The sequence below is a fragment of the Mizuhopecten yessoensis genome, unplaced genomic scaffold (assembly GCF_002113885.1).
Source record: "Mizuhopecten yessoensis strain PY_sf001 unplaced genomic scaffold, ASM211388v2 scaffold8807, whole genome shotgun sequence".
NCBI classification, from domain to species: domain Eukaryota; kingdom Metazoa; phylum Mollusca; class Bivalvia; order Pectinida; family Pectinidae; genus Mizuhopecten; species Mizuhopecten yessoensis.
The window spans coordinates 958,384-973,826 of record NW_018407731.1 but is presented as its reverse complement, the minus strand read 5'-3'; positions in this window follow the sequence as shown (position 1 = coordinate 973,826).

The window sequence follows — 15,443 nt, the reverse complement described above, 5'->3', positions numbered from 1 at the left end:
TCAGAAGGAGGTTATGGAGTGAGGTTCAGATTGAGGGATGGCTATTGTGGATTGGGGGAATGAGGAGATTGAGGTTCAGATTGAGGAGGTTGAGGGACTGGGGGTATGGATTAAGGGAGAGAGGTTATGGATTTATGGATTGGGGTTCAGATTGAGGGATAGAGGTTATTGATTGGGGGAATGAGGAGATTGTGGTTCAGATTGAGGAGGTTGAGGGATTGGGGGTATGGATTGAGGGATTGGGGTTCAGGTTGAGAGATAGAGGGTCTGGATTTATGGATTGGGGTTCAGATTGAGGGATTGAGGTTATGGATTTAGGGATTGGGGTTCAGATTGAGGGATTGAGGTTATGGATTGAGGTTCAGATTGAGGGATTGAGGTTATGGATTTAGGGATTGGGGTTCAGATTGAGGGATTGGAGGTATGGAATGGGGTTCAGATTGAGGTTATGGAGTGAGGTTCAGAAGGAGGTTATGTAGTGAGGTTCAGATTGAGGGATGGCTATTGTGGATTTGGGGAATGAGGAGATTGAGGTTCAGATTGAGGAGATTGGGGAATAGGGGTTATGGATTGAGGGATTGGGGTTCAGGTTGAGGAATTGAGGTTATGGATTTAGGACCAGTGATATACCACATTTTTGACCCCTTAGGCTATGGTCGAGGCAGCCATCCCTCGAAGATCATGATCGTTCGTCCGGTAAATCCTCCTACGCAGACCATTTCTATCAGTATGAGAAAATGTTGTTGTCATTTCAAGTCACCCCCTGAGATACTTTGTACATGCATATCGAAAAATCTATATCATTGTTATCTTATTTTAATTCCCGTCAAACGTTTAATAGACCATCACCCAGTACATGAAAATAGCTGAAGGATCAGCTCATTGAAACCAAAACAACGTGAAGGACCATCATCTCTTGTAGACATCTTAATTAGAGGCAAGGGCATCCAACTGGAAAATCCTCTTACTGTCCAGCTGTACAATTTGTGGTAAAATGTGTGTTGGTCTATCCATCGCCCAAAGCAATTTGTATGGAGAAAATAGCAGTCTATGTCATGCTTTGAATGGTAACTAAAATTAGAAAGTTTTTATGTCAGATTTACCAGTGTTATGGTAACAGCATCTTTGCTATCAGTCCTGCTGTCGAAGCACGGATCAACAATAAAAAAACAGCACTCAAGCCGTTTGCTGAATCATATGCTCTCTTCCTTTATTACAAACAATTCGCTTAATCTTATCATTCATCTAAACTGTTTCTACAGTACATACTTTCCCTTTTCTATCACCTTCTCAGACGATGAAGATTACAATACTGGGGTTTACAAAAGAATGTTATGTACCTAATATTTTTCTACCTCCCATTAAAACTTCGTGAACAAAGTGCAAAATCATCAATTAAGATTCACGTGTATGTGGTGTTTCGTTTCAATCTCGCTAACATTAAGGAACAAACGTCATTGAAGTACAGTGATATTGTCGTAGACAATGAAGAGAAAATGACAATTTTTTTTTATAAAATAACAATAGAACAACATTATCAAAAAGTGAAATTAGAATTGGCATTTAACAAAAAATCACAAAAAATCACAAAAAATAACCTATGAGTGAAAGTCTACGAATCACTGTGCATCATTGTGCATCATTGACTCAGAACCAAAAGAATATTAACACAATGACAATAAGACTCATTCCGGTTTTAACATAAAACATGGTCCCTCCCCTTTTTGTGTTAATACGAGGAACTGATTATATACAGTAACCAGGGTGTGACATGTCAGCGTCCGGTTTGACCCAGCACTCATATAGAAACAATATATCTCGTAGGTATCTATACTCTCAACAAATTTAGGTCTATGAGTTTGTCACATGTTGCCTTACAGATGGGGGAGGGGTAGGAGGGGGAGGGAAGGGTAGGAGGAGGAGGGGGAGCAGTTTAATATTTTAATGCAGAGTGTTATTGCTAAAAAGTTCTCAACAATGTGGAAACTAGAGGAATTTTAGTTCTATTTCCTATTATTTAGGTATCAGAATGTTTGACTCAGCAACGTTTACCGAGTATAAATTGTGGATATATATACTGTTGAACAGAGTTACTGTTACATGTACGTCTAATATAAGATTATAACCGTACTACTGATATAAATAAACTATGCACATGGTGCGCGCATCGTGCATGCATCGTATGCACACCGTCCGCACATGGTGTGCACAACTGTGCGATTAAACTCTTCGAGATTCACACAACTGTGCGATTTGGTACAATTGGTTGATCAATACTACGAAATGGAAAAAAATACAGAATGTTCGTATGCAATAATGTACACTGTATAAGATTATGTGCAATTTTACATCGGGTGTTACATAGTATTACGGTTAGCAGTATTACAGTGACCGTTAGGCTGTCAAGAATGGTTTGGCTCCAATATGACAGAACACTACAGGTAAATAACATTTTGAATGAGTTTTACCTGGACTGTGCCTGACACATAGATCTGATATGTGATACCGTACGACCGTTATGTGTGTATTGCGCTCAGTTTTGTCTATAGCTCCCCTTCACCTAGATGTTCACACCTCGAAGAGTTGCGTAAGTGACCCGGGTGAAGAAAACATATTGGACCGTGTTCATACGTGTTGTTATTTTACATGTGTCGATTTAGGTCGTTTAAAAAGACCCACCGAAAACACCTTTTCTAAATTTAGGAAATTATAGAAAGAAAGATAAGATAACAGATGTAGCATGAACATAGGAACGTACTAAAAATCTAGTTGATATAGTGCAGCCATTCATCAATAAACACCAATCACGATTGTTATCGCACAACAATCGTCAAGCGTGTGCACAAATGTGTGCTAGCCATAACCGTTCGGCAAGGTAAAGTTATACAGTTATTCGTTATGCGTTATTCGGAATAACGAATAACTGTCCAACTTTACTTTCGCCCCCCGGAAAGTAAAGTTGGACATGTATTTTGTGTTCCCGCGTGCCAAAGAATATATTATTTCGTTATTATGTGCCTCCGTATATTTTTGTGGTACCATGTGCCTCAGTATATAATTTTGGTTACCATGTGACTCAGTATATATTTTGTGTTACCATGTGCCTCAGTACATAATTTGTGTTACCATGTGGCTCAGTATATAATTTGTGTTATCATGTGCCACAGTATAATTTGTGTTATCATGTGCCACAGTAATAATTTGTGTTACCATGTGCCTCCGTATATTATATTTGCTACCATGTGCCTCCGTATATTATTTGTGTTACCATTTGCTTCAGTATATAATTTGTGTTGGATTTCTTTAATTTCGGACATAGTATCAAAAAATGGGTAAAAACTTTTCAAAAAAACTCTAATTCGGCAATTAATTAGGGGGGGGGGGGGATCTGTCAAAATTATTTGATATAAAAAGGGTTTGCCGACAAGGTGATCCGATATCACCTTATATTTTTACCCTCTGTTCGGAAATTTTGGCAATCAAAATAAGAAATAACAAGAATATCAAAGGCTTAAAAGTACTTGAAGCTGAACAACCTATTTTACTTTCACAATATGCAGACGACACATCTTTAATACTGGACGGATCAGAATCATCACTTAGAGAATCTATAAAATAATTGAAATACTTTGAAAAATTATCAGGATTAAAAATGAATTTGGGAAAAACCGAAGTAGTTTGGATAGGGAGTAAAAAATATAGTGATGAGGTTATGGCTAATGGGGGATACAATGTTTACACTTCTGGGCTTTGATTTTCATGTTGATCTACATCGTATTCCAAAAATAAATTTTGGTAAAAAAACTAGTAAAACTTAAAGCTTTGATGAAGACTTGGAGGAGGAGAATTCTTACACCAATAGGGAGAATAAATATAATAAAGTCTATCCTAATTTCTCAATTAAATCACTTATTTATCGCTTTACCAAATCCTGATAATACATTTGTCAAAAAGATAAATACAGAAATATATAACTTCCTCTGGAATAGTAAGATTGATAAAATTAAAAGAGATGTAACTATTAAAAACTTTTCTGATGGTGGTCTCAAACTGATTCAAATTAAATCATTTATAGACTCATTAAAACTAACTTGGATTAGAAGATTACTCTCAACAACAGGAACGTGGCAAATTATTTTTAATTCAACTATTGATAAAAACCTTCTTGTAAACTGTGGATCAGACTATATTTCCTTTTGTCATAATAAATGGAAAGATGTCTTTCTTGCATGGAAAAAATTAACGAAAAAATCAAAATAGATATAAAAGTGTTCTTTATAAGGATTGGTATAGGAAAGGAGTTGTAGTAGTTAATGACTTAAAAAAGGATAACAACAACTTCTTCAGGTTTTTTTAATTAAGAGAAATATATGGTGTTAGAGCAAATTTAGCAAAAATAGACTATCCTTTTATTCCAAGAAAATTACAAATATTTGCTAAAAAACAGAAACTTAGTAAAAATGATATAATTGCAAGTGGAACAAAAATGAGATGAACAATTTGAATTTGATGAAGGTGATTGGAAAATGATTTTTAAACTCCCTTTTTCTGTAACAAAAAATACAAAATTGCAATGGTTCCAATTTAGGGTTAATCACCATATTCTAACAACAAATTCATATTTAGTTAAAGTTCGGTTAGTAGACAGTCCTTATTGTAACATTTGTAAAACAGAAATTGAAACGATAGAGCATACGCTATGAAACTGTGAAAAAATTCAAATCTTACTTGTAAACTTAGAAAATTTGTTGAATTCACTGTTCATTCCATTTAAATTTAATAAGAAATCTTTTCTTTTTGGTACATATCGTCAGAATGGAATAAACAAAAAAGTGGATAACATGATCATCTTTACAATAAAACAATATATCTACAAATCAAGGTGCCTCAAGAACGAACTCTGCATTATTGCCTTGAAAAAATACACTAAAAGATACATATACAACTCAAAAATACATTGCTAGAAGTAAGGGAGAAAGCTACTTAAACCAGTTTCAAAGAGAATGGGCCAAATAGCCAAAAGGCCAGCTGTGCTCCTTTCCCACAGCGATCCCAAGTCTTTTATAAGGAAATAAATGAATTCTCCCTTTCCTTTTCCTCAAATGTAATTCTGCTTCGATGAACTGTTTAAGATAAGCATACAAATAAGTCCTCTTGATCCATCGGCGTGACTTAAGTTAAGTTGACGCGCGTATGACGCGGGTATGAGGAGAAGGCCAGCTGTGCTCGAAGGTTGTGTCGTATATATTTCTGTCCCGTTATTTATTAAACCCGTCTACAAACGAAAAACTTGGTTATATAAAAGAGGTGACTATGTATTATTTAATCACCTTATCGAGGAATATGACTGGAATGCTCATTTTGCTACATGTAACTCTGTTGATTCGGCTAGCGAACGTTTTACTGAGGTTTTCTCGATTTTGCTTGTAGAACAATACCACATAAAGAAGGTACTATAAGACCTAACGATAAGCCATGGATGAATTCAGACCTGAGAAAAAATATGAGACTATGCGATAGATTACAGCCAAGCATTCTAAGCATCCACGGGATATATCTAAATTCTAAAAACAGCGAAACAAAGTTAATAACCTAGAAAATCCTTCTATGAAAATGTTGGAAATCTTATTTATTTTTATAACTCATCTGATCCTAGAAATTATTGGCGGCTGATCAAGAGCTTGATGGGATATTCAGGGACCTCGCAGTCTATTCCTACTTTAGTTGATTCAACATCGGGACGTTATAAGTTGACGATAAGGACAAATCAAATTTATTGAATAATTATTTTTGCAGTATCACTAACATAGATGATAAATATACTGATATTCCTATTTCATTTGAATCTCCTATAATTAACTGCAATGAAATATGTGATGTCTTGTTGAATTTAAAAATTGTCAAAGCCTCAGGCATGGATGAAATCAGCCACCATATGTTGAAGTACACTGCAAAAACTGTATGTACACCACTTGAACTTCTTTTTAACTTATCGTTATCTACTTGTATTTGCCTGATATTTGAAAATTTGCTAAAGTCATGCCGCTTTTTAAGAAGGGTGATAGGCATTCTCCTTCTAACTATAGACCGATTTCTCTTTTGTCTACGGTTGGTAAAACATTTGAAAGGGTTATCTTTAAGTACTTGCATAATTATATTTTTGAAAAATTCTCTATTTTATCAGTACCAATCCGGATTTATGCCTTGCCACTCAGCTGTGTATCAATTAATCGAATTATATCATAATATTTGTCTTGATCAAGAAGAAAAGAAGCATACTGGTTTAGTTTTCTGTGACATCTCAAAAACTTTTGACAGTCTGGCATAATGGTTTATTAGTCATATTAAAATCATATGGTATCTCAGGAAATTTCCCTTCTTGGATCGAAAACTACTTAAGCAACAGACAATAGAAAGTGTTTATAAATAACTCTTCTTCTGATGCTGGTTTGATATGTGCTGGAGTTCTTCAGGGTTCAATTCTTGGACCATTCTTTTTCTTAATTTATATAAATGATATCGCCGAAGTACTAGAATCTACAACACGTCTTTTTGCTGATGATACGTCTTTAAAAAGCTCTTCATCTTCTTGTCTAGATATACAAACAGTTTTGAATAGGGACCTGGAAGCTTTAAATAGGTGGGCTAACACTTGGCTTGTTACTTTCAATCCAAATAAGACGGAAGTTATTTTCATATCAAATTCAAATGATATAGATGAAGATCTTGAACTGATTTTTGATGGAGACATTTTGAATTTTAACAGTATGCATAGGCACATTGGAGTTACATTCAATTCAGATGCAAATTGGTCAGATCATGTAAGTGAAATCTATAAATCGTTAATGAAAAAATGAAAAAAAAATGCGAAAACTCAAATATATGATGAAGCGGGATACTCTCTTAAGAATTTACAAAACTTATATATTACCAGTTTTAGAAAGTGCATGTGTTTTAGTTTTAGTCTGTTTGACGTCCATATCTATTTCATTACGTGCCAATGCTTGCCTAGCCAATTTGTCTGCTCTTTCATTACCAGGGATATCGACATGTGATGCAAATTCAATGGAAATACCATAATTAGTGTAAGTGGAAGAGGGGAACAGGATCCTGGTGATGCTGCACATCAGATATTACATTTCCCTGTCAGACTTGGATCATAAATGTTTACCAAAACATGTCATTACAGGTACATCGTACATGTAAATTTCTTTATGATTAAAGACTGTGATAAAATGTATTTCTGTAAACAGAAGTTAATATTTGCTTATTTTAGACACTCTAAATAACAATTAAGTTAGGAAGTATTTGATAGGGATAGGGTTAATACTATTCGTCTTCTCCCCCACCCTTATTTCGGGTTATAAATTTTGGTGTATAACCATAAATATTATATTATAAATATTGAGGTTTATTATATAATATAAGGCTTCTGCAGTGCAATAAAGGGGTGCAATAAAATTGATATTGAACGTGTGCAATAAAGATGCAAATGAGCGCGCGACACCGTGGGAACTAGGTCGTATTCCTACGCCCATGTGGTCTGTTTATCTAATTTAGTCAAGATGTACTCAGAACAGTCGTTGTTTAGTCGCTATTATTATTATATAAACTTATTGTAATGAGTCATGAGACTTGGTTCAAGCGCCAACCCGTTGGTATCAACAAGCTAAAATCCATGATGCAACGTGCCATAAAGGGAGCAGGAATCCAAACTGACAAACACTTGTCAAATCACAGTGCGAGGAAATATCTTGTCCAGAAATTGAACGATAATAACATCCCCGCTAACCATATAATGCAAATTTCTGGTCACCGAAACATTTCTTCTATTAATAATTATTCACACATCAACACGAATCAACACAAAGAAATCTCCAAAATACTGCACGGAAATCCAACAGCACCTGAGACCGGATGCAACACAACATCACTGACACAACAATCAATGGCGTGTAACCAGTCAACTTCCTCTGTTGTCAGGGTCCAGGGCGGTTTCCAAAGTATCTTTTCAGGTGCTGTCACAGGAGGAAACATACAAGTTCATGTTTACCAAGGACCTCCTCTGAAAAAACGCGCCCGTGTTATAGAAAGTGACAGTGATTCTCAGTAGGCCTAATATCCAACACATGTGTTTTCGGTTTCCGACGACCTTCACAGTGCGCGCGCTCTTACACTGTTCATGACGTCACCGATGAAAAAAAACAGTTTTTTTCCGAAGCGAAAAAAAAGAAGTCATATTTTGTAAACTTTTATTATTTCAATTGTTATCACAATTAAAATGATCGTTAAAAGTAAAACTGTTGGCCATTTATTATTCTGATAAAATTCTGCGGACTACTTTTGTTAGCGGAACATGCTCTCAAATTAGTATATGTGATGCGTCCTTTCTCGTCGTCATTGCATATAGAGACGTTAGTATTGAAACCACTTATGTAGGTAGGTTTCTCGAATTATATAATAAATAGAATCTAACACTCGTGTTCATGTTATATTGAATTTATTGAACTCGTATATTAATTTCATATGAAACTCGCCAAAGGCTCGTTTCATATGAAATTAATATACTCGTTCAATAAATTCAATATAACATGAACACTCGTGCTAGATCCTCTATATATATTTAATTGAAATTGTCAAGACCCCTCAAAAATGAAATTGACCCTTCCATGTTTAAATTTAATCTGACATAGAATAACCCTCTTAATTTTGATTATTCTTATTTTTTACATTATTATTTAAGGGAATTAATGGAAAAAAACTATAAGCATCACTTTCGGATAATATTAATGTTTCAATTAGTTATGAGATGAAGTCATGAGTCAATGGCAAGATTAAAATGATCTTTTTACATTTGAGATATATATTTAATTGAAATTGTCAAGAAAAGTCAAACTTGCTTCTATATTTGATATGATTTTTATGAATTTCACGGTCAATATGAATGCCTGTATCATGCAAACTTATCCTCAACCATGCCATTTTTACACAATATTATTTTTGTGTTTTCAGTTCCTATCTCAACTTAAATTGTTACCAGTCTACCATCATAATTGGGGTCACATTACAGCAACAGATTCACCAGACGTGAAGGAAATCAAAGAGGAAGCAGTCATAATCTCTCTTAGACAGTCAGTTTCCAGCATAAATAAGGATCCATGGAATCTCATCCCAGAGTGTGTCAAACTAGTCAAAATTGAACTACATCTCCTAAATTCCTGCAAATAGAAAACTCTTCTATGTACACTAAGCTGTGATAGTTACTCAGCAAAATATGTTCAAGGTTATATAACTAACATGTACATGTTACCTTGCTGAACACCAGAACAATATTGATTATAATTTGTCTTTTTAGTGGCTAAGTGAGTTTGGATAGGAAAATCTGTATCGATGAGCAGTATTTAAAATTATATACCTGGTAACTGGATATTTTAAAGCGCAGTATATACCCTCAGAAAACCCTTTCCGGATGAAATTCACTAGATTTATATCTAACCTCTGTCATCCATCTGTCTGGTGTCAACGTTATACTTTAAACAACTTCTTCTGAATAACAAAAAGGTCCAAGATGTTGATATTGTGGTGGTAAAAAGTTGAGATGAATGACCTTGACTTATATTCAAGTTGCAATAAACAGGAGGCCTAGGGTGGTGTTATTAAGCAATTAACATGCTAGAATGAGGGGATGTGATGTATGTGAAATTGAATGACATTGACTAGCCTTCAAGGTCACAGGCAGGTCAAATGTGTAAAATCCTTTAAAATAAATGACTATTTCTAAATATCAGGGAAATCTTTGGTAATGATATTTAGCCAATAACATCCTGGGATAAAGGGTTCAAAAATATATTCAAATTTGAATGACTTTGACTCAATTTTAGAGTATATTTTAAAATTGTTAATTTCAAGGTCATATAATATTATGTTTAAATTTGTTGAAACATTTAATTGACTTCTGAATAATAAAAGGGACTGGCTGAAGTTCATGACATTTTGTGATGTAGGTTAAAGGTTTAAATCAATATGATGTGTTAGAAGTGACTAAATGGCTATAACAACCAGCTTAGTTCAGATAAGAAAAAATGTTCAAGTCTTCCAACATAGATTCACAAAGATAAAAATGTGTAGTAAAATAAGATTTGCCATAAAGACCCCAAACATGCATAGTCTGGTTTAACAGCTTAAAGACTTTCTTGTACTCTTTTTGATAAACATGTATTTTTTCCAACAGCTTGAAAAATTCAAAATAAAATTCCAGGTGAGCTATCAAGGCCCCTGGGCCTCTTGTTTGCGAATAAAGTGAATAGATCTCTAGGCAAATTATGTATTTAACCAGTAGGTAGACTAATTGAATTATAAGCTTTCATGTTTTGATATTTCAGATTTTTATTTACTATTCCTTATGTATATATATATATCTTTAGTCAAATTGAAATCGTCCTTAAGTATATATATATATCTTTAGTCAAATTGAAATCGAATATTTTGGCTCAAATTTCCTTACAAATGTGTAATATTACTTTTTTTATACCATAAGGATATCGCATATTTGTCTTTGAGTTATTACAGCCTCTAAGCCATAATTTCAATTTTCAGCCTTTTCTTACTTATCTGTCAGCACTTATAGTATACAAACATATGGCAACCACATCTTAATGAGGAAACCTATTTCAGAGGAAAACTTGTTTGTCTTTTTATTTATTACCAAACACGAAAATCAATAACAAGAAATGTATTCTGTTTTAAAACTAAAAGTCTTACTCACCAGCTGTAGGTAGGATGGCGATCAGATAATCTATGTCCTATAGGCCCGACACCTGTTGGTGAGGAGATGGTTTATATATACAATGTAACAGTCTACATCTGGTGATAGGGGGGTGGAATACACTGCCGGGTGGTGAGGGAGACAGTATTGACTATCACATGATACACCTCTCATCATCATATAACAGAATCAGGTGGACTCTCAGGTTTTCATTGTGTGTCAACATTTGACCTGATTTAGGTCTGTGACATGTGTACAATGTCATGTAAATCATACCACAGTTCCTGGAAATAGGTTTTGTTTGTTAGGAAGGGAAGGAGGGGTGAACTGAGGGAGGGGAGGATAATATAGCGAGGAAGAAGAAAAAGGAAATTAAAGGAGAAGGAAAGTAACTGATGGGAGGATTAGATAAATGAGGGAAAGAGAATGATGAATGAAGGATGGATATAAAATGAGGGAAGGAGAAGGGTAAGTGAGAGAGTAGGAGAAGAACAGGTGGTACCAGGAGAGTGTTCAAGTATCTTAATAATGTAAAACAATTATTGAGATTCCCAATCATGAAGGAATGGAATGAAAAGGAGGGGTTAATATCTGTCTTTATGGACCACTTACAGCTCACCACTTTTCCCCTTTTGTACTCGTAGGAGGAATGAAAGCCCTCCCTCTCCTCCCTCCCCCGTGTGTGTCCTGGGGGAGTGGAAATGGGTTACCAGGGGCTACTGGGCTTTTACATGAGACAACGCAATGTGATAGCAGACTTTTTGTCCAGGATGACATACGCTTGATAAATGCACATTCTGGAGCAGGTAAGGTTACGACATTGGGTTTCTCTCCGACATTGGGTTTCTCTCCGTTACAGCTGGTATCTAATTCTAATTTTGGTAACTTTGTTTTTATCACTATTACTCTGTACAACAGATGTTGTTCTTAGCAAAAAATATTTGTAAATAATACTAAGTGCGACATACTATCTAAGTATTGAGGAAGTATTTGATTCATATCCGAATTTTGAGCCAAAATTCAATAAATAAATTCAATATCTAATGAAGCTATGTTACAGGAAGTTGTTCGTTATGAATAATCAAGGAATGGGTCATCTTCTACAATGCTTAAATATTTTTTTAAGTTTCTGTTGGGTTTTTAGCCCATCATCATGTGATGGTGGGCTATTCAAATCACCATGCCTTATTGGCAGCCGTCTTGGATTTTGATTGTGAAAGTTTGTTATCGCTATTTCTTCGGACGAACCAAAGGGATCTTTCTTAAATTTGATATGTAGGTTCCCCTTGGTACTTAACTGTGCAGGGCAACTTTTGAGACTGATCGGATAAATAACATGGCCGACAGGCAGCCATCTTTGATTTTGATAGTGAAAGTTTGTTATCGCTATTTCTCGGGAAGTGCCAAAGGGATCTTTCTCTAATTTGATATGTAGGTTTCCCTTGGTCCCTTGTTGTGCAGCAGTGCCTGAAATGGACGGTCACCTGCTCGCCAATGGCGGTTTAAGTCTTGCTTGAGCGACCAAAAGTTGTCAAAAGTGAGGTAGTCACTGGCCCAACAAAAATAGTTTGGGCGACTGTCAAAAAANTTATCACCTGTATACTAATGTCATTATTACTATAAATGTAGTGAAAATCTGTTTGAAATATATGGCGATTTCTTATTTTGAGTAATTCCATAATGATGTTCAGTTGTTATGTACATGTATTACTTTAGTGCCATATTTAGCCAAACTCTTGTAACTTATGTTGTGCTTGTTTTGACCAATAAAATGTTGAATTATCCTACAAAATTATATTAATTTTCTATTCAATTAAAGAGGTTCCACATTGTTTATCATGCTTATCTAACTGCAATTAGTTATTGATATTCATTTTTATCAAAAAGTGAATGAGCTGATAAGAGTTTTTCTTTTTAAAAGTATCTCTATTGGGTGCCATTCCTTCAGTACCTTTTACTATAACTCCTGATATCTTTCCAAAATCTCTTTCAAACGTCTTGGTCAAATCATTCTTTGATTGAAACTTGACTGCTTATTTTGGTATTCTTCTTATTACAATAAGAATAATAAGATGTGTGTGTTTTTAATTAGAACTGTAACAGATCAATTGATTTTGTTTCAAACGTTGATCTGATTATTTTGCTAGCAATCCATCCCTTTATAAGTATAGGGGTAAATAATAATAACTTATAAAATATCCCGATGATCTCCAAGAATTATGACATGTAAGCCTTTTGAGCAATATTGCCGAGGCTGGTATTACTTATAAATTATAATTATAGAAATAAAGTAATTGCTTTAAAAGAATATTTTCTCAGATATCCATGGAATAGTGTGCTATGATATATCTGGAAAGATTATACATATCTATGAGTCATGGTTGTTCTTAAACAATCAGTCCTTATGATTTTTTTTGATTTTTTTTTTTTTACAGTTTATACTGTACATGTATATTTGATTATCTGAGCCTCAGTGCGATTATTTGGTTATCTTACTAACGATTTGACAACTAAAAAAATCACGAAAAAAATCACCTATTTGGTTGGAGATTTCTGTGTCTCACCCTCCAGGTAGGGGAATATTCTCTATTATTAATCAACACATCAGATTTGTTTAAAGTCCATAGACAAGAAAATTTTAATAAACGCTGAAGGCCAGACAAGGTTGATCAGTTTCTTTAAATATTGAAAAGCTGAATGTCTTACAATTCTTTCATTAATCTTAATCCTGCCAGGACATGCTGACTGACTATATTCAAATATATATATTGCAAATTCTGGTTAAATATTCAAAGTAATAACAACTATATAAAAAAAAACAGCTAGAAAGTAACAATTCTCTAAGCAATGCATGATTATTAGAATAAAGAATTATTCAGGCTAAAAGGAACACTACATCTTCGTTTTATACGCAGTACGGTGATTATTGTGATCTCGCAAATGAGAACGTGTATTAGTTTTATTACGGTACCGTCGAGGATGCGCCGCTGCAGTCGCATTGTTTACAACACCGGAAAGGTGTACGTTCAAGCGGACGTCTGTTTGCAGTAGACATATACGTATGTCTTTTATAGGGATGTACACGTCTACAATAAAATGAGACTCAGGATTAACATTTCATCATGTCTTCCAGTGAATGATCCTCGGACAAGCTGAGCCAGCGAGTGTAGATGGTCGGAAATTTGAATGGTGGGAAACTTCGATGATCTTGTTGGATTACGATGTGGACCGCCTCAAGATGGTCATTTGAATCAATAGCACGTTTGTAAAACTCTCCATTAGTCCTGAATTAATTGGAGGGTTTTCAAGTAAATGGTCTAGAAATACTCGGGACGAAATGTCTCTTCCTTTCTCTCAATGGAACAGACGGGCACCTGAAGCGTACGATATGTCCGCCATATTTAAGATCAAATTCAGACTTAAGTCTGCCCTGTAGCAGTCTTAGAATTTAAGACAGAAATTTACACTTAAGACTTAAGATTTTTTTCATGATCCCCAAGCTAAGTCTGTTTTTAGACTTAAGTCTAAATACTTTGGACTTAAGTCCAGAATTAGACTTAAGTCCGTTTCATGATCCCGGGCCCAGGTCTGTTAGATCTTCTGGAGAAGGACATAGCTAAGGTTTTTTCCTGGGATATTTTAAACCCCCATTCGTCTGCCCAATCTTGTATTATATCTAGTGTCCTTTGAATTACATTACCGTCACAACTAATCTTACTGGTGTTCCAGATATTGGTATCATCTGCAAATTGGGCTATACTGGATAATTTTGCAGAGGTAGCATATTGTTTAAGATGATAATTTAGTTTGTTCATGAAGATGTTAAATAGAGGGGAAATTACGCTACCCTAAGGAACCCCGTTATCTAGTGGTTTTTCATCAGACATAGAGTTATTTACCCTTACTTGTATTTTCCGGTCTTTGAGAAAAATCGGATATAAATCTGAACATATTGCCGGTTATGCCATTTTCTTTACGATAATATAAGTCCTTCTTGCCAGACTAAATCATAAGCTTTTTCTAGGTCTAAGAAAACTGCTATAGCGTTGTGGTTTTTACTAAGCGAGATTTTTACTTCTGACGTTATCCTAACAAGTAAATCTAGTGTTGATCTGTTATTCCGAAAGCCGCTTTGGTGTTCACTGATTATGTTGTTGGTTTCTAGGTGATATTTTATCCTGTTGTTTATCAATGTTTCTAGAGTTTTACAGAGGTGGGAGGTTAGGGCTATTGGTCTGTAAAATGCTGGATCCTCTTTCTCTTTACCCGGTTTATGAATTGGTATAACTATTGGTCTGTAAAATGCTGGATCCTCTTTCTCTTTACCCGGTTTATGAATTGGTATAACTATTGGTCTGTAAAATGCTGGATCCTCTTTATCTTTACCCGGTTTATGAATTGGTATGACTATTGGTCTGTAAAATGCTGGATCCTCTTTCTCTTTACCCGGTTTATGAATTGGTATAACTATTGGTCTGTAAAATGCTGGACCCTCTTTATCTTTACCCGGTTTATGAATTGGTATGACTATTGGTCTGTAAGATGCTGGGTACTCTTTATCTTTACCCGGTTTATGAATTGGTATAACTATTGCATTATTCCAGGATGATGGATACGTGCCTGATTTCCAAATGGTATTGCTAAGTTTTAAAATAATGTCGTTAACGTTAGCTGGCCA